This window comes from Puma concolor, chromosome C2 (genome assembly GCF_028749965.1).
Source record: "Puma concolor isolate L17-30 chromosome C2, mPumCon1.1.hap2, whole genome shotgun sequence".
NCBI classification, from domain to species: Eukaryota; Metazoa; Chordata; class Mammalia; order Carnivora; family Felidae; genus Puma; species Puma concolor.
In genome coordinates, this window is record NC_141675.1 from 95,334,945 (window position 1) to 95,356,614 (window position 21,670).

At 35.4% G+C, this 21,670-nt stretch overlaps 1 long non-coding RNA gene across 1 annotated transcript in view; it reads left to right on the top strand.

The window, feature by feature from the left end:
- The first annotated feature begins 405 nt into the window (after positions 1 to 405).
- Positions 406 to 21,670, top strand: part of LOC147577435 (uncharacterized) — a 260,510-nt gene continuing 239,245 nt past the window's right edge. The window contains exon 1 of the long non-coding RNA XR_015255819.1: positions 406 to 594. This is a non-coding gene — a long non-coding RNA (uncharacterized LOC147577435). The remainder of the gene's footprint in view (positions 595 to 21,670) is intronic.

Consider the following 21,670-nt stretch of genomic DNA (forward strand, 5'->3'; position numbering starts at 1 on the left):
CCATTGACCAGCACTTTGACATGTCTCTGAGGCTTCTTCTAATAGATGGGCTCCTGCCCGCCCCCCCCCCCCCCCCACTTCTGCATCAAAGAAGGTACACTTACTTCCCTTGGTTGAGGTGAAGATAGGGGCAACTCCTTTAAATTTGAATCCCATGTTAAGGCCATTTTTATGTTTGCCATTCCACAGTACTTCCCTCCCTAGGGACAAAGGGAAACCGAAAAACAAAAATATCCTGCTGTGACTATTGGAAGTCATCAACAAACTCCCTACACTGGGCTCTACTGTTTTCAAATTTGGCTAGCAATTGCCCTAGCAACAGAATTAATGACTCCTACCAGAATTTGCTGGGGATACAAGCATGCTCACTGAAGTGATAATGTGATCTTTCCTTGCCCAAATTTGTGATCAAGAAAATCTAAGACTATTTTGGAATGAGGGAATCTGTGGTAGAAATATTCATTACTTTGTAATTTTTTTCAAGTTTGTGTTCAGTTCTAGATATTTCATTGATTTTTTCTATAATTATTTATTGGAGGAAGACCTTACATGATAAACATGAATTGATCCCTCTGAGGATGTGAAGGTGGATAGGTAAGAGTCTCTTCTTTTCTGTAAAGAAATATGTGTTATTAGTTGGGGTTGGGCAAGACACAAACAGCAAGAACACAAGTTAAGACGAGAAAGGGATTGGAAGGAGCTGCTTAGAGAATTCAAAGGAGGGAGAGATGGAATTAATTTAGAGAAAATTGTATAGAGTTCGGGAAGGAGAGGCTTCTGGTGTGGTCTTGAATAACAAGTGGTTTGTTGATCAGCAGAGAAGTTTCCATGTAGAGGGAACAGTACACGTAAGAGCACAAAAGCAAGAGATATGGGGCATAGTCTGGGATGCTTGAAGTGAAGTATATAGGCAGGGAATCCTTGGGTAATAGTAGTGAAAGTACTTGGACCAGATTGTGAAATGTATTCAGTGACCGGCTAAAGAGGTCTCTCTTAAGAAAGCAACGTAGCGGGGCACCTGCGTGGCTGAATCAGTTGAGCTTCTGCTCAGGTCATGATCTCCCTGTTCATGAGTTCAAGCCCCACATCAGCTCACTGCTGTGAGCCTGTCAGCGCAGAGCTGGTTTGGATCCTCTGTTCCCCTCTGTCTGCCCCTCTCCCACTTGTACTCTCCCAAAAGCAACTATTTTAAAAAAAGAATGCAACATAGATTCACCAAAGTTTTGAGATAGGACATGGTGAATATTAAACCTATGTATTGTTAGGATACAGCTTATTTCTTCCTTCATGTCTACTTTTCTAGAATGTAATAGTTGTAATTTGCCTTTCCTTCTTTTGTTTAACTATATGTATTTATCATCCTATTTATTTTTTTTCCAATTTTTTTAAGGACACAAATATGTGTGATTCTATTCCTGTGTTACTCCTGGTTTGCTACTGGAAGAAGAACATCTAGTATTTCTTCAGACTCTTGACGTGGGAAAATATCCTCCAGGCTTATAGCTACTTTTGTATTGTGAAACTAGCATTTTCTGAAAAGAGATATTTTCTAATTTTTCCCACTGAGAATAATAATATCTCAGTAGTAATAAGCACATCCAGCATCTAGTTTTTGGTTTATCAATACCATTCTCTAATACATGGAACAAGGCTCCTTAAAAAACTGGTTGATTTCCAGAGCTGTGGTAGGAAAGTCCAAGGTAGTTATGGAATTTGTGAAATTTAATCCAATTAAGATTTTGGATTCAGGAACTTTTGTCTATTCTAGAAGATAGATCATGTGTTTTGGAATTTTTGCTTATAATAGTTTTTCCTCCTTATTCTACCTATAATTTTATTTCATTTAATAAACAAAACTTTTTATTTTGGAATAACTTAGATTTATGAATTAATTAAAAAATGGTATAGAGATTCCTATATATTCTTCTCCCAGCTTCCCCTAAGGTTGACATCTTCTATAACCACAGCATGGTTATCAATACTATTTTCTGAATTAATCCTTTATTTGATACTCACCAGTTTTTAAATTAATGTATATTATATGTCTCAGGATTTGATGTAGGATCACTTATTGCATTCAGTGGTCATATCTCTTTAGTTTTCTCCAGTACCTAATGGTCTCTCAGTCATTTTTTGACTTTTTTTTTTTTTTTACTTGTGAACTTAAGAGTTTTGAAGAGTAGTGATTCATTATTTTGTACAATGTTCCCCAGTTTGGATTTGCCTGATTTTTTTTTTCATAATTAAGTCCAGGTTATGCATTTTTAGGAAGCATTCCACAGAAATGATGTAGCTTTCTTAGTACATGATATCAGGGGTTCCATATGTTGATAGGACTTATTACTAGTTACGTTAACCTAAATCACTTAGTTAAGTTGGTGTCCTCCTGTTTTTTCCATTGCATTGTTACTACTTTTTCCTTCATAATTAGTAAATATTTGGAGGAACTGCTTTGAGGCTATGCAAATATTTTATTTCTTCTTAAACTTTTCAGTATATCTTATTCTAATGGTAATGTTCTATTTCCCTAATTGCTTCTGCATTTATTAATTGGGATGCTTCTGTAAGCAAGAGCTATTCCTGCTTCCCCTTAATTTATCACATTAATCATTTATCTATGCCAGTATGGACTCATGGATATTATTTTTTTTTATCACAACCCAATAATATTGCTATTTATTTTCTTGCTCAAATGTTTCTAATTTTGGCCTGCAAGTGTTCTTACAGGTTGGCTCTTGTGTCCTTTTCATATATCCTCATCCTTTTCCCACCTTTTTTTGAGCACTTCCTTACTTTCTAGACCACTATCTCTTTCACTCATCCTGGATTTTTCCTGCCCCATCTCTGGAATCAATCACTTCTCTAAGTCCGACTCAAAAAAAAAAAAAAAAAAAAAAAAGAGGTTAGAATGGGAGAGAGCCAAAGGATAAGAGACTCTTAAAAAACTGAGAACAAACTGAGGGTTGATGGGGGGTGGGAGGGAGGGGGGGTGGGTGATGGGTATTGAGGAGGGCACCTTTTGGGATGAGCACTGGGTGTTGTATGGGAACCAATTTGACAATAAATTTCATATATTGAAAAAAATAAATAAAGTATCTATTACTTAATATGCAAGTACTAAAGGCATAAAAAGATTCAAGCAGATAATTTATAAAATAGTCCTCTGTAGCAGGGCAATAAAAATTAGCTATCAGAACACTAAGCTGCATTGCTACAATGGCAATCGTTATCACAACATACAAATGTAACAAATTAACATGTTATGTCTTAAATTTATACAATGTTGTATGTCAAATGTATTTCAATTAAATAAAAGAACTAAAGAAAGAAAGAAAGAAAAAAAGAAGTCTGATTCCTATTATTGGAAAATAGTACCTATAAACCAAGATCTAGGTGCTAGGTGTGCATATTGCTATTGAGGTATCATTGCTCTCAGCAGAGCCAAGAAATATTTGTATGTGCACATACCACATGTATATTTATGTGTCAGTCCATCTGAATAGATATTGGAAAATAACCCCCCCCCCCACACACACACACAGTTTCATGAATTCATCCTGATACCTCTAATCCAATCTAACAACCCAAGGTTTGTTCTAACAATTCACCCTTTCTTATTTGTAACTTATTCCCCAACAGTGAGAAGCTGGGTATCATTATCTACAATACATTTACTTATTATTTAAGTTAGAATACATAGAAAATAGTTTCAGAATTACTAACTCATACCACTGTGAAAACCAAGTTACCAAGGTGTTTGTATACAGTTCTTTTTGTCTTTAACATGATAATATCAGGTCAAAACAATGATTGTCAAGGTCACTTAAGTCATATTTCTTCCCAACCACTTCAGTTATATCATCCATTTGAATCACAGTGTTTCTCACAGTCTGCATTTCATTTCTCTTTCTCCTCTCAGTCTGGTTGATGTAACATTTGAATAAGCAAGATTTGAAAGAGTAGAATTTATTCTTTGTGATATACAGTTCTGTGGTTTCTGTAAAATGCATAGAATACCAAGGAGCACAGTTCCATTACCCCAAAGGTTTTCTTTTGATGGCTTTTTTAGCCAACACCTTCCCCATACAACCCCTGATAGCATTTCTCTAAGTGCTAGTAGATTTGCCTTTTCTAAAATTTTATATAAGTAGGATCATACAATACTTAAAGTTTTGGGCCTGGCTACTTTCTTTCTTATTTTTTTTTTTTTTAATGTTTATTTTAGAGAGAGAGGGGGTGGAGGGGAAGAGAGCCAGGGAGACAGAGGATGAGACGTGGGCTCTGCACTGACAGCAAAGAGCCTGGATGTGGGACTCAGACTCGTGAACTGGGAGATCATTACCTGAGCCGAAGTCAGACACTCAACCTACTGAGCCCACCCAGGAGCCCCTCTGGCTACTTTCTTTTACCAAAATCCAGTTAAGATTCATACATGTTGGTTTTGAATTAATTGTTCTTTTTTATTGTTGTGTAGTATTTCATTGTGTGGAATTTTTTTGCTTATCATTTACTTATTAAAGGATATGAGAGTTGTTTTAGGTTTTTGCAATCATGAGTAAAATTGATATAAATGTTCATGTATAGGTTTTTGTGTAAACATAAGTTTTCATTTCCTTTGGGTAAATGCCTAGGCATAGGATTGTTAGGCTGTATGGGAAGTATATGTACCATTTGTTGAAAAAAAAAAAAGAAAAAAGAAGCCAAACTGATTTTTTTTTTAATTTTTTTTTCAACGTTTATTTATTTTTGGGACAGAGAGAGACAGAGCATGAACAGGGGAGGGGCAGAGAGAGAGGGAGACACAGAATCGGAAACAGGCTCCAGGCTCCCAGCCATCAGCCCAGAGCCCGACGCGGGGCTCGAACTCCCGGACCGCGAGATCGTGACCTGGCTGAAGTCGTACGCTTAACCGACTGCGCCACCCAGGCGCCCCTGATTTTTAATGTTTATGTGTTTGTTTGTTTGTTTATTTATTTGAGAGAGAGAGCACAGGGGAGAGGCAGTGAAAGAAGGGCACAGAGAATCCAAAGTGAGCCTCGCACTGACAGCAATGAGTGGGGCTCAAACTCCTTAACCAGGAGTTTCTGACCTTAGATGAAGTTGGACTTCACCAACTGAGCCACCCAGGCCATTCCAAGGCCAAACTGTTTTTTTAAGATGACTGTACTTTTGCATTTCCACCAGCAGTGAATGATAGTTCCATTTGTTCTGCATCTGAACTGACATTCCTTTTGTTTCCTATTGTTTTGCCTTTACATATGGTCATTATAATAGGTATGTAGTCATAGTTCATTGCGGTTTCTTTTTTTTAAATTTTTTTTTTCAACGTTTTTATTTATTTTTGGGACAGAGAGAGACAGAGCATGAACGGGGGAGGAGCAGAGAGAGAGGGAGACACAGAATCGGAAACAGGCTCCAGGCTCCGAGCCATCAGCCCAGAGCCTGACGCGGGGCTCGAACTCACGGACCGCGAGATCGTGACCTGGCTGAAGTCGGCCGCTTAACCGACTGCGCCACCCAGGCGCCCCGCGTTCATTGCGGTTTCAATTTGCATTTCCTTAATGGCTAATGATGTTGAACATCTTTTTATTTACCATTTATATATCTTCTATGGTTAATTTTTTTTAGAACTTTGCCCATTTGTATTGGGTTGTTTGTTTTCTTATTGTTGAGCTTTGAGAGTTCTCTATATATTATTAATGTAAATTCTTTATCAGATATACAGTTTTCACATACTTTCTGCCAGTCTGTTGCTTGCCTTTTTGTTATTTTTTAGAGTTTTTCATGGAACAAGCAATTATAATGTCAAGAAGTGCAATTTATCAATGGTTTGTTTGTTTGTTTTTAATGGATTGTGCTTTGGTGTAATATCTAAAAATTCTTTGCCAAGTTTGAGTTTGTGAAGATTTTCTCCTGTGTTTTTTTTCTTCTGTAAGTTTTATAGTTTTACTTTTTTACATTTAGGTCTATGATCTATTTTGAGTTATTTTGTGTAAAACATTTGGGATATGTTTAAGGTTTATTTTTGTGCAGATGGATATGTCATTGTACTGGTACCATTTCTGAAAAGATTATTCTTTTTTCAATGAATTGCTTTTGACCTTTGTAAAAACAATCAGTTGGCTATATTTATGTGGGTCTATTTCTGGGCTCCATATTTAGTCCCATTGATTTTTTGTGCTCATTCCTTTGCTGTACCACATTTCTTGATTACTGTGGCTTTATAGTCTTAAAAGGCGTGAAACATCCCACTTTGTTGTCCATTGTCCAAAATATTTTGACTAGTCTATTTTCTTTGCATTTCCATATATATTTTAGAACCAGCTAGTTGATATCTTCTCAGTTGATTTCTATTTTATCAGATTGGAAGGAATTGACATCAATATTGAGTTTTCCAATCTAGGAACACAATATAGCTCTCAATTTACTTAATTTATTTTGATATTTTCCCTCGTGTTTTGTAGTTTTCATCATTCAGGGCCTGAAGATGGATTTGATAGATTTAACTCTAAGTATTTCACTTCTGGTAGTATTTTAAGTGGTATTTAAAATGTTTAAATTCAAACTGTTCTTTGCTAGTATATAGAAATATAATCGATTTTTGTATATTGACCTTATATCCTGCACCTTTCCTAAATTCATGTATTATTTCTAGGGAATTAATTGTATGTTCTCTGGGCTTTTCTAGGTAGATGAATACCACTCATCTGTGACGTATTTAATCTCTTCCTTTCCAACCTCTATTGCTTTTCTTTGTTTTCCTTGCCATATTATATTGGCTACAAATTACATGACAATTTGAATAGAAGTACTGAGAGAGGATATTCTTGTCTTGTTCCCAATCTTAAGGGAAAAATGTTTAGTTTTTCACCATTAGTTAGTTGCAGGTTTTATGTATATATCTTTTAAAAAAAAAATTTTAGTGTTTTATTTATTTTTGAGAGAGAGAGCAAGAATGAGTGGGGCTGGGCAGAGAGAGAGGGAGACATAGAATCTGAAGCAGGCTCCAGGCTCTGAGCTATCAACACAGAGCCTGATGTGGGGCTCAAACTTGTGAACCATGAGACCATGAACTAAACTGAAGTTGGATGCTTAACTGACTGAGCCACCCAGGTGTGCTTAGATATCATTTTATCATTGAGCATTTACTGAGTTTTTCTTATCATGAGTGAATGTTGAATTGTGTCACAGGCTTTTTCTCCCTCTATTGACATAATCATGTGTTTTTCTAGTCAGTGAATAGAATGAGCTTAATTGATTTTGAAATCGTGTAGTGTTTCTGTAGAACTGTAGGTTTTCTTCCTTAAATGTTTGGTAGAATTTGCCAGTAATACCATCTGGGTATGAATTTTAAAGTTATCAAATTACAAAATAAATTTCTTTAATAATATAGCACTATTCAGGTCATCATTTTCTTCTACATAAACAAGCTTTGTTAGTATATATCTTGCAAGGAGTTGGTCCATTTTGTCTACTTTGTCAAACTTCAAGGCATAGATAGATTCACTGAAATATTTCCTTATTATACTTTTAATATAATCTTCAGTAATATTTCTATTTTAATTTCTGAAAAGTTTGTGTTGTTTTTCTCTTTTTTATGATCAATGCATAAGATTTATCAATTTCATTTATTTGAAAAGAACCAGCTTTTGATTTTATTGATATTATACATTATTTTTTTTCCAATTTCATTGATTTGTGCTCTTAATCTTTATTATTTTCTTCCTTTTGCTCTCTTTGTGTTTAAATTCATTTTCTCCAATTTCTCAAAGTGGAACTATGATTATTATTGATTTGATTTTTAAATTTTCTAGTGTAAATATCCGATGCTATAGGTTTTCCTTTAAACACTAATTTAGTTGAATTCTGCATTTTTTAAAAAAGTGAATGTATTTTTGGAGGCACCTGGGTGGCTCAGTCGGTTCAGTGTCCAGCTTTGACTCAGGTCATGATCTGGTGGTTCCTGGGCTCGTTGGGCTCTCTGCTGTCAGCACAGAGCCCTCTTTGGATCCTCTGTCTCTGCCTCTCTCTGGACCTCACCTGCTCATGCTCTCTCTCTCTCAAAAATAAATATTTTTTTAAAAAGTAAATGTATTTTTTTCAATTTTTTTTCAACTTTTTAAAATGTTTATATATTTTTGAGAGAGAGACAGAGCGTGCACAGGGAAGGGGAGGAGAGAGAGGGAGACACACAATCCGAAGCAGATTCCAGGCTCAGAGCCTGGTGTAGGGCTCACACTCACAAACTGCGAGATCATGACCTGAGCTGAAGTAGGACACTTAACCAACTGAGCCACCCAGGTGGCCCTCAATTTTTTTTCAATATTTATTTATTTTTGAGAGAAGAGAGAGAGAGGGAAACAGAGCATGAACAGGGGAGGAGCAGAGAGAGAGGGAGACACAGAATCCAAAGCAGACTCCATGCTCCAAGCTGTCAGCACAGAGCCCAATGTGGAACTCAAACCCACGAACCGTGAGATCATGACCTGAGCCGAAGTCACGGCTTAACCTACTGAGCCACCTAGGTGCCCCAAATGTCCTTTTTTTTTTTTTAATTTTTTTTTAACGTTTATTTATTTTTGAGACAGAGAGAGACAGAGCATGAATGGGGGAGGGTCAGAGAGAGGGAGACACAGAATCCGAAACAGGCTCCAGGCTCTGAGCTGTCAGCACAGAGCCTGACGCGGGGCTCAAACTCACGGACCGCGAGATCATGACCTGAGCCAAAGTCGGCCGCTTAACCGACTGAGCCACCCAGGCGCCCCAACCAAATGTCCTTTTTAAAAATATTTATTTTGAGGGAGTGTGCACGTGTGTGCACATGCGCACATTTGAACATGAATAGGGATGGCCAGGGAGAATCCCAAACAAACTCTGCACTGTCTGGTGTCAGCACAGAGCTCATCTGGAGCTTATCTCACAGTTCCTCAGATCATGACCTGAGACAATCAAGAGTTGGGTGCTTGACCTATTGAGCCACCCAGGTGCCCTGAATTCTGCATATTTTAAATTTAATTTTTATCATTCAGTTCAAATAGGTTTTTAATTTCCTTTGAAACTTCCTTTTAGACCTGTGAGTTATTTAGAAGTTCATTGTTTAATTAGCAAGTATTTTGGTATTTTCCAGGAATTGTTCTTCGTTGATTGCTCCTTTTTGTGTGTATGGTAAAATACATATAACATAAAATTTACCATCTTAACCATTTTTAAGTGTACAGTTCGGTGCTATTATTAAATGCACTTGTAATGTTGTACAACCATCACCGTTATCCATTTCTAGAATTCTTTTCATCTTGTAAAACTGAAACTCTATACCTATTAATTGATAACACTTCTTTCCGCGCTTCCCTCGGTCCCTGACAACCACCCTCTACTTTGTATCTCTATGATTTTGACTACTCTAAGCATATCACATAGGTGGAATCACAGGGTATTTATCTTTTTGTGACTGGCTTATTTCACTTAGTATACTGTTTTTGAGATTCATCTAGTTGTAGCATGTGTCGGAATTTTTTTTTAAGGCTGAATGGTATTCTCTTGTAGTATGTACCATGTTTTGATTACCCGCTTATCCATCAGCAGACACTTGAGTTGCTTCAGTGTTTTAGCTGCTATGATAATGCTGCCATGAACATGGGTATACAAATCATTTTAAGACTGTGATTCAGTTCTTTTGGGTATGTATCCATAAGTAGAATTCCTGGATCATATGGCAGTTCTCTCTTTAATCTGGTGGGGGTGGGGACTGCCCTACTGTTTCTACAGCAGCTGTATTATTTTACATTCCCACCAGTGGTGGACCACTACTTCACATCTTGCTTATACTTGATATTTTTTATTTTTATGCTAGTAGTCATCATAATGGGAGTGAAGTGGTATCTCACAGTAGTTCTGATCTGCATTTCCCTTATGATTAGTGATGTTGAGCATCTTTTCATGTGCTTGTTAGTCATTTGTGTCTCTTCTTTGGAGAAATATGTATTCAAATCTTTTGCCCATTTTTGAATCTGATTGCCTTTTTGTTGTTGAGTTTTAAGAGTTATCTACAGATTCTGGATATTAACTGCTCATCAGATAATATGGTTTGAAAATATTTTCTCCCATTCTGTAGGTTGCCTTTTCACTTTGTTGATTATATATATATATAATCACATATATATATATATATATATATATACACATATATATATATATTTAAGATTTTATTTTTAAGTAATCTCTACACTCAATGTGGGACTCACAACCCCAAGATCAAGAATAGCTCGCTCACTCCACTGACTGAACTAGCCAGGTACCCACTTTGATTGTATCTTTTCATGCACATAAGTTTTAAATTTTCATGACATTTTAAATGTCTCTTTTTTCTTTGGTTGTTTGCACTTTGGTGTTGTATCCAAGAAATCATTGCCAAATTCATTGTCATGAAATTTTTGCCCTATGTTTTCACCTAAGAGTTTTATAGTTTTAGTTCTTACATTTAGGTCTCTGATACATGTTGAATTAATTTTTGCATATGGTATTAGATAAGAGTCCACCTTAATTCCTCTGCATGGAGATATCCATGGTACTGAAAATTCTAGTAAGAACAATTAGGCAAGACATACAAATGAAAGTCATTCAGATTAGAAAGGAAGAAGTGAAATCATCTCCGTTCATAGATGATATAACCTTATATATAGAAATACCTAAAGATTGCACATGTAAAAAAAGTTAGAATACCATATGATTTCACTCATATGTAGAATTTAATAAACAAAACAAATGAGAATAGGGGATAAAAAGAGAGAGGCAAACCAAGAAGCAGACTCTTAACTGTAGAGCACAAACTGATGGTTATCAGAGGAGAGGGGGGTGGTGGGATGGAGGAAATAGATAATGGGGACTAAGGAGGGCACTTGTGATGAGCACTTGGGTGTTGTGTGGAAGTGTTCAATCACTAAATTGTGTACCTGAAACTAATGTTACACTATATGTTAACTAACTAGAATTTAAATGAAAGCTTAAAAAAAGAATAATAAATGAATTGAGCAAAGCAGCAAAATACAAAGTCAGCACACAAAAATTAGTTGCATTTTTATACACTAACAAGGAGTAATCTGAAAAGGAAATTAAAAAAAACAAATACACTTGCAACAGCATCAAAAAGAATAAAATGATTAGGAATTAACTGAGGGGATGAGAAAGTTGTACAAACCAACTGCAAAACATCGCTGAAGAATTTAAAGAAGATGTAAGTAAATGGAAATATATTTAATGTTTATGGATTGAGGACTTATTATTAAGATATCCATACTATCCAAAAACATCTACAGATTCTATGCATTCACTGTTAAAATCCCAGTGGTGTTTTTTGTAGAAGGAGAGAAACTCAATCCAAAATTCAGGTGGAATCTCTCAGTTCTGTAGCACAAAGAGTCTCTCGGAACTTTCTCAGTGTTTTCTGTGAACATATGTTAAGTGCACTTCTCTTTTGTATCTGTGTATATGGATCTTCAGTCCCTGTAAGTTTGCAAGTTACTTGGGGTCAGGGATGGCAGCACATGGTAGTTATAACTTATTGTGCAACTAGATATTGATATTTTACGATTGGAATTAGGAATAGGCAATACACATTCCTTAGTACCATGCTGTTTTGTAGAGTAAGACAAAAGAAATCCAGAGACTAAAGAATGAGTGATCCTTTGTGTTAAATGAGAAATTTTAGTAATTCCTATAGAACTATGCAATTCATAGTCCATACTCCATAGTATTTAGTTTGATTATATTTTTCCATCTTGTTTTGAAATAACTTTTATGTATGTTTTCTAACACTGATGATATGTTTCCATTTTCTTGCTATTTTCAGTTTTTTGTTGTTCAGATCTCCTCAAAACTACCTGTATCCTGTTTCATCTTTTATATATGGCAGGTGTTATATATTTCACTTGGCTAGCTGTCATCATTTTATTTCTGGAAAATAGATTTATACATGTTATTTGTATTTTGAGAATAAGATCTGAATTATAACTAAGTTTCTTTTAAACGATGTAGTTAAAATACAACATAATTCCTAGAATTTTGAATTTTCAGTATATGTATTTTCTTTTTATAGCTCTTGAAAATAATTAATATAACTCTTCAATGCAAAAGGCATTTCTACTGTAGGGTGCGAATTAGTGACGTATAGGCTTCCATTTTCACAAGAGACTGAAGAAAAATTATATCTTTGTGTTTCCTAATCAGGAGATTGGTCAGTTCATATCTGTCTTTTGATTAGGCCTCAGTGGACTGACAGTAAGATTGAATCCTAATAGTAGCATCATTTATTCCAACAGTGAAATTCAAGTTTATTTTTCTGTTTTTTTAGATGATAGAAGACACAGAAAAATAAGAGAAAATATAATATTCTGGAATCAGATGGAAGTTAGAACTTGGTTCATTTTAGCAATATGAACTTGAGAGATTTACAGAGGGTCTGAAAGATGGGTTTACATTTCTCTAAGTTACATGTCCATATTTTTTCACCTTGACATATGCAATGTGTCTATGGAGTTTTATGAGCAGAGAAAACAGGTAGAACCAGAACTAGTTGAGCAAAGACCTTTATTACTCTTCAGGGCTATTTAACTAAATAACATTTTCCTATGTATGCAAATAAAGATAGTGACTATCGAAAACTAAATGAGGAAGCATAAGCCCACTAAAATTGTGCCATAACATTTCTTAGCATAACAATACTATTAAAATATAAAATGTAATATTATAATAAAACATAATATGACAGTGGAATTCCTGTTAATTCCTAGTTTTGTGGCAAAATTGCCTTGCAACCTCAAAAGTCAGGTGAAGACTGCAGGACTGGGAATTTTCATGATTAATTTTGAGAAGATACAACCACAAAATCAATACTGACTACAACTTTATTTTTATATATAAGCCAAATTGGACTTTTACGTACAAAAAAATTGTGAGACTAACTTTTAACACATGGAAATCTGTACATTGCACAAGTTATTTTGAGGTGATAAAGGGTTTTGCAAATGCTGTCAAATGAAATATGCATTTCCAACTGCTACTAGAATGACCAAATATATTCTTGTATGTACAGTATGTCTTGTAGTCACTTAAAATTGTTAATTGTCTCAGGCAGGACATTAATGATACAAGTGATACTTTTTAATTGAACTTGGCTTTTAAAAAATCCAGATGCTGCTGTTGGTTCAGTAGAAACAGTACCAGCCATCTAGGTTACTCACTCATCATTTTATATAACATTACAAAGAACCACACAGAAGCATTCTGATGGTGTAATTCATGCCTAAAATGAATCTGAAGATGATAAAAAAATTGATATGTGTATTAGTCGGAACTCAGTGTAGGTAGGAGAAAACCTCAGGTATTTTAAGTATAAAACTTTAACATAGGGAATTATGTATATGTAGCAGTTAAGTAAATAGAAGCAAGATCTAGACTAGACCTACAGAATTGATTCCTGGAATGCTGCATAACTGACTTGCCATAAGAGCTCTTCTCTTTGAAAGTGAGCGGAAGTTTTGCTTTCAAGAACATTCATTTATAGGTGTGATCCCAGGATTAGCAAATTACTGCCGCAACTTCCTCTCAATACCAACAAATTGGCTGGACATGGAGATGAGATTAGGAAGATCTCATATCTTTTAACCTTACTTGCTAGTTAAAACCAACCGGAACTGTCAAGAAGCTAGATTGATTTGGATCTCCCAAAAAAGACAGGTTGAAGTCCTAATTCCTACTATATTAAAATGTGACTTTCTTTGGAAATAGGGTCTTTGCAGATGTAGTCAAATTAAGATAAGGTCATTAGAGTGGGTCCTAATCCAAAATGACTGGTGTCCATTATCAAAAATGAATATTGAGACACAGACAGACATGCACAGAAGGAACACAATGGTAACGCAGTGAGAATGTCATATGAAGATGGAAGCAGAGATAGGAATTATGCTGCCACAAACCAAGTGATTCTAAGAATTGACAGCACCAGAAGCTAGGAAAAGTCAAGGAATCATTCTTCCCCATAGGCTTCTAGAGCATGGTCCTACTGCCACCTGGAATTTGGTCTGTGAGACTTCCAGAACTGTGAGACAAAACATTTGTCTTAATTTAAGACACTCAGTTTGGGGTACTTTGTAATACAGCTCTAGGAAACTAATACAATGACCTATACCTGTCTTCTGCTTTCACATTTTGAAATTGCATTTGCTATATGGAACTTTATTTGCATCCAGAATCCTAGCTGCAAGGACATGTATAAAATGGAATGTTTAGTGTGCCACCTATTGCAATATAGTAAGATATTCTAGAATGAAGCTGGAAAGAAAGCCGAATAAGTGAATTTGTCCACCTTAGCCCACTTTTTTTTTGCAAAATTATCAACAAATGAAAATGTGGAACTGCAAGCTGTTTTAATATTCTTAATTCTGCCATGATTTTTTTCCATTAGTTTTTTGTTCATTCATTTTTTTGTAATAGAGTCAGAATATTGTAGTAGAATTGGTACAGGAAGGAATCAGGGATATAAGTATAGGGAAAATATATATTAATAGTACTTTCCTAAAATCTTATCTTGTAGAGAGAAGCATTGAGTGTACAATAATAATTCAGATATGTTTTCAGCCAGAAAAAAAGCTCATAGATGACTCATCAGTGCATTCGATTTAGGAAATGTCTTTCAGTTTGATTTGTGGCAAAGAGAAATCTCTAATCAATTAAAAAAAAGCAGAGAGAGAAAGAAATGTAGGTTATTCTAATTTAAGACTTATGAAATTTATAAAAACCATGTTATTTATTTGCCACTTATGGAAATGGTGTCTAGGAAGAAAGCCTGGCCAGATCTGTAAAAGCAAATTGAGAGCAGCAGGCTCAAGAGGGCACTTATTGAACAATGGCTCTAATGAGCAGCACCATGCAGTTTTGGAAAGGCCTAATGTAGTAAGAGGTGATAAACAAATGGTAATATCCACAGATTTATTGAGAATCGAGTGAAGAAGGGCACCTGGGTGGCTCTTGGTTAAGCGTCTGACTTTGGCTCAGGTCATGATCTCAACGTTTGTGAGTTCAAGCCCCGTGTCGGGCTCTGTGCTGACAGCTCAGAGCCTGGAGCCTGCTTTGGATTCTGTGTGTCGCTCTCTCTGCCCCTCCCCCACTCATGCTCTGTTTTTCTCTCTCAAAAATAAATAAACATTAAAAATTTTTTTTAAGTAAAAAAAAAAAAGAATTGAGTGAAGAATACTCAAAAAGAAATACTCACATTGAATGGGAAATATAGGAACCTGAGATGATAGAGATTGATTTGAATTGATGTGTGTATAAGGGTTGGGTAGGTGGAGGCTTTAGCCTAGGTAATGAGGCAACCAGAAATCTCAGTGGAAGAATATAACAAGAAAGTAAATCTTAGAGTTCTCTTATTTATTCTCCTCTTCCATACCTTGAGATGAATAATGCCTATCTCTCAACCTATGTTGACCCAGGGTTCTGGTCTAGACATTCTCAGGAGTAAAATCAGTAGTTACAGAATCCCTGACCTAATGAAGTACTGGAAAAGGACTGATGTGGACCAAGTAACTAAGAGCAGCCATGTTCCCCTTGCTCCAGCATCCAAGGTCTGGTACATTGCAATCTAGGTTGTTTATCCTCTGAAATTACTTCTCCATAGGTGAAAAATGTGAAGCCATTATCTGAGAAGTTGTTTCGTAGGTGAGAACTAGCTGTGATTTTCTGGTGATGTGGGTTTCTAAGATAAGGCTTATCCATTTTCCACCCCATACTTCCTGGGGTTTTAGGGATAATTAACATGCATTGTCAGAATTATTGGTATTTTTGAGGATGGGGAGCTCATAGGCTAAAATAACAAGACATTTAAAAACTTAAAAAATAAAAAAAGCAACACATTGGGATATGCAGTTTTACAGAATCATAAATATTAGAACAGATGCATGAAAAGTGTAAAATTGCACTATTAGAATTCACGGTAAGGAAGGGAGGATATTAGCTATGTATAACAAGAAAAAAAAAGAAAAAGGCAGAAATATTAATTGTGAAAAATAGTGTTTAAATAAAGAACTGTTCTAATTAAGAGTCCATTCACCTTTTTTATACAACTTACAAAGATTGTTCTAAAAGTTACATGGAAGAGAATTGCTTGGGCACTTCTGTGATGTGTGGGTAAGGAGCATTTGTCATATCCAATGCTATCATTTTTTATAAAGAACTGTTGTAATTACCATGATGTGGTATTAGTGCAAAGATATATAAATTGACCAAAGAAATAAAATGCAGAGTTAGAGACAGAGTCACAGATAAATGGAGTTTTACATATGACAGAAGTGGCATGAGAGATGAGTGTGGGAAAGAGGGAGTGTTCTTTAACTCAAAGTAGAAAAAGGGTTATTCATGAAAAGAGAAAATTGTATAGTCATCTCAATAATCAAGTGGACTAGAGACTTAAAAATAAAAGAAAATAATTTTAAGAAGTGGGAAAGCTTTCATTAAAAAGAAACCATAAGCATTGGCTATAAAATAAAAGATTAATTAATTTTAATATATAAAATTAAAGTCAAGTTCCTTCACTGCTCTGCTTCTGCCCTACTTCTCTGGCCTCATTTTCCTCTCATATTTCTCGCATTGCAACATTCCCTCTCTATCTTTGCGTTATTTCATTACACTTTTCTCCAGAGACTCTTTTCTTCATTTTCCAGCCCAGAAAATTCCCATTGCAAACAGAAAAATAAAGCATGTTTAATCTCATAATCTACACTGGATGTCAGTAATAATTTTTCTACTCTAAGTATCTTGGTATATTTCTAAAAATATAGAAAATTAGAGTATGTATAGTATAAAATTCAACTGGTACTATCATTGTGGTCTTTTAAGAAGTAAGGAATGTAAGCAATAAAAAACAAAAAACCATTGCAGTTCTATAGTGGAAATTGATGAAGAAGAATCATAGTGTGATCTGTGATATTACTGAATTGCACAGAATCTCATTAATAAACAATAATGGTTACGGATCTTAAAGGAGCCAGAAATGGGAAGACCATTTTACTTAAGAATGATTTCTGAATTCAAATATAGAACTTCTGCAAGGTTCTAAACCCAGCTTTCTCAGCAGTCACACCACAGTACTGGTCAAACATTCTTTACCAAATGGTCTATAAAAAAAAAAAAAAAAAAAAAAAAAAAAAAAACCAAACTGCTCAGTTCAAAGAAGCAAAGTCTGTCTTTTCTCACAAGGACAAAAGAAGATTTTATTAATAAATGCAAGAAAATGCTCCAAACTAACCCATGCTGATAAAATGTCTTGAATCTAAGGTCTAAATGCAGCCCTAAAATTTCAATATCATTGTGCTTTATTTGACTAGATTTACAAAGCAACAAGCAAGCAAACAAAAATTGGCAGGCAACAGCATAAGGACTTGAAACTGAAAACGTATTTTCAAATATTGAAGACTTAGAATATAATTGGGTGTTTGGACCAGAAAATAAGTCTGGGAGAAATCATCCCTGAGAATACTGAAGTGATGGCATATGCAGTATGCAGTAAGCCCTTTCCCCAACAAAATAACTATTTAACTGGAGAAAATTATTTTAAAAAATTAAAATCTCTTGGAATATTCCTAAGGGCACACCAGCAAATGAAGAAATACTCATTAAAGGAAATCTGCTACATCTCACTAACAAGAATGAGAAACTGGTATTTGAGCCATGACCTTCTTCCTTACCCTTCTCCAAATTCTGTTTTATGGGAGCTCTACTTGGAGTTCTTTACTCTGAGTTGGTGCATCCAAGAATACGAGGCTGCTTTCTCCTTCCTACCAGAACCCATTCTAGGGCTATGGTTTTAACTCAGGAGGTGCAAGCCACTAGGGTTTCTCATCTTCTCCAGTTATATGTGGTGAAACCTTGATTCCTACTGAGTGTTTTAAGAGGACTGAGGCTCCTTAACTCACTCACCTCCTTTGTGTAGGAAGGGAAACTTTACTCCCAGCACAGCATGCTGAAATACTGGGAACATGATTGCCCCAGCTTATGTAGAGGACAGAATTTCCTTACCAGGAGGGACAATATGAGAAGACCAGGGGCTACCTTCCCCCAGTGCCCACTTGTAGGCAGGCAGAGATGTCATTCTAGGATAAGGGAACCACTGTTTCTGTCCCTAGTTCCTGTGTAGTTGCAAAAAGGTTCTGCCAGGGAGAGAAGCACCATATTAGGATGAAGAACTCCATAGCTCTGAGTAGACTGACTTATTTAGATGAGAGCAGACAGAATACCATGACTGTGGGTATCATTACAAACAATGGAAATCTTAGTGAAGATCAATTAAGAAAATGTTTGTAGCTCCATGCTACTGGTAGAAACAAGCAGAATGGAAGAGCAACCAAAAGTTTAGCAGAGAGAACTAGGGAAGGAGACAGCCAAGAAGAGCCTCCTAGGATTAGTCAGCCCTGAGTATTGGGAAGTCTGAGTGCATTCACTAGTCTGTAAGCACTCCATAACAATCAGAAACAAACATGGGGCAGACTTGAAAACATTCCCAAGCTGCATACAGATTCATCCACAAAGGGTGGAAGCCTCACTGACACAAGAGACTTAAGGAAACATGTTTACATCCAGATACATCATAATCAAATTTTGAAGTGAAAGATAAAGGGAATATCTTGAAAGCACCAAGAACAAAATGACCCCTTAGGTCCTAGGGAAGCATAATAAATTAACAGCAAACTTTTTGCCAGAAGTAATGAGGCCAGACTGCAGTGGAATGAGATATTCAAAATGCTGAAAGTAAGAACTATTGACTGATTATCTTATATCCAGCAAAAACTATCTTTCAAAATGTGGAGATGAAATAAAGACATTTCCAGATAAAATATGAGAGAACTTGTTATTATATGTCTTATCATACTTAACAACATTCAAATTGAAAGCAAGCAATACCAAATAGTAATTCTGAATTCACATGAGTGAGCAGTCTTTTTAAAAAATGTTTATTTCTTTATTTTGAGAGAGAGAGAGAGAGAGAGAGAGAGAGAGAGAGAGAGGGAGAGGGAGGGGGGAGGGAAAGGGGTAGAGAGAGAGGGAGAGAGAGAGTCCCAAGCAGGACTTGGGACACAGGGCTCAGTCTCACAAACTGAGATCATGACCTGAGCCAAAATCAAGTGTCAGAAGCTCAACCGACTGAGCTACCCAGGTGCCCCAACAAAGAATCTTAATAAGGCTAATTATGTAGATAATTATCAAAGACAGTTTGGCTGAATATTATCTTTTTTAATTTTATCTCTTACCTGATTTAAAAAGCAATTTCATAAAACTATGTATATAATTGTATTGATGGGCTTAGAATATTTAGATGTAATACATTGGACAATGACAGCACAAAGGATAAAGATGGAAATAAAACTGTATTGGAGTAAGGGAATGGGGGCGCCTGGGTGGCGCAGTCGGTTAAGCGTCCGACTTCAGCCAGGTCACGATCTCGCGGTCCGTGAGTTCGAGCCCCGCGTCAGGCTCTGGGCTGATGGCTCGGAGCCTGGAGCCTGTTTCCGATTCTGTGTCTCCCTCTCTCTCTGCCCCTCCCCCGTTCATGCTCTGTCTCTCTCTGTCCCAAAAATAAATAAATGTTGAGTAAGGGAATGACATAAAGAAATGACATAATATGATAACTCAAATCCATAATAATAAATGAAAAGAGTTAGAAATGGTAAATAAAGTTAATACAACAAACTATAAATATAAGCCTGCTTTCCTTTCTTCTCTAACTTTGAGACATAAGACTCTACAAGATAATTTTAACAATACATTGTTAGGTTTGTAACATGGAAGCAACATGTATGATGATACTAGCACAAATAATAAGGGAGGAGATGGAGCCATACATGAGTAAATATATTTACTTGAGTACGTATAAATCTGAAGTATAGTTTGGTTATTTAAGGTGTACGTTATAAGCTCTAGGGCAACCACTAATATGATCCAAATATGATTAATATTATTCATGGAATTAAAATATTATACCAGTAAATCTCTACATAGTACCAAGTAGTCAATAAGGAGTAACAGATAAAAATAAGTGAGACATATAGAAAACAAAAGGGAAATGGCAGATATAAATCCAATTATATCAATATTAGCAACGAATGTGAATAGATGAAACAATACAATTAAAAGGATGACAGTATGAGATCAAAAACAAACACACAAACTTTTACTTTATCTTGTTGGTAGGAAATATGTTTTAGATTCAAATATGCAAATAGCTTGAAAGCAAAAGGATGAAAAAAGATCATGCAAATAGTAACCATATGAAAGCTGGAGTATCTATAATAATATCAGAAAAATAGGCTTTACCACAAAAATTTTTATTACTTGAGAAAAAGAAGAGCACTTACAAATGATAAAAAGGTTAATCCATTAGGAAGATATAACAATTATAAACACCCTAACAGTAGAGTCCCAAAATCAATGAAGCATAAACTGAAACTGAAGGGAGAAATAGGCAATTCAACATTAAAATTAAAAATTTCAATAATGCTTAGAATAGCTAGGCAGAAGTTAACAAGAAAATAAAAGACTTGAACAAAAATATAAATCAACTAGTGCTAACACACACTTCATGCAGAATAAACACTCTTTTCAAGTACACATAAAACATTAATATGATAAACTGTATGGTAGGCCATAAAAAAAGGAACAATAAATTTAAAAGAATCAAAATTATACAGAGTGTTTTCTATAATCAATGTGGAATTAAATGAGAAATAAATAACAACAGGAAATTTTGTAAATTCATAAATGTGTATAAATTAAGCAGCACACTCCCAAATAACTGATAGCTCAAAGAAAGATATGACATACCAAAACTTAGAGAATGCAACTAACCAAACTTTCAGAGGAGAACTCCTAGTTATAAACTTTATATGATAAAAGGAGGGAGGAATGATCTCACATCAGTCAGCTAACCTTCTACCTTAAGAAAGTAAAAAAAGAAGGGGCGCCTAGATGGCTCAGTCGGTTAAGCGTCCGACTTCAGCTCAGGTCATGATCTCACAGTCCATGAGTTCGAGCCCCATGTCGGGCTCTGTGCTGAGAGCTCAGAGCCTGGAGCCTGCTTCGGATTCTGTGTCTCCCTCTCTCTCTGCCCCTCCCCCGCTCATACTCTGTCTCTCTCTGTCTCAAAAATAAATTAAAAAAAAAAACATTAAAAAAAAGAAAGAAAGAAACTAAAAGAAGAAAAGCAAATTAAACCCAAAGCAAACAGATAAAAGGAAATAAAAGATTATAACAGAAATTAATGGAAGAAAGATACAAAAGATAGAAAAAAAAACAACAGAAACGTAAGCCAATCAAGTGAAAAGATCAATAAAACTGTTGAAACTTTAGCCATGCTCAGCAAATTAAAAGAAAGAAAGAAAGAGAAAAAATAAAAAAAAGAGTGAAGAGTTAAATTCAGGAATTAAACAGGAATATCACAACCAATCTTAGAGAATTCTACTGAAAGCTTTATAAGGGAATACTGTGATCAACTATATGCCAACAATTTATATAAATGAAATGGACAAGTACCTGTAAAGACACAAAGCAATGAAATTTATTAAAAAAGGAAATAGAAAACCTGAAAGACTTGTAAAAAGTAAAGAGAATGAATTAGTATTTAAATTCC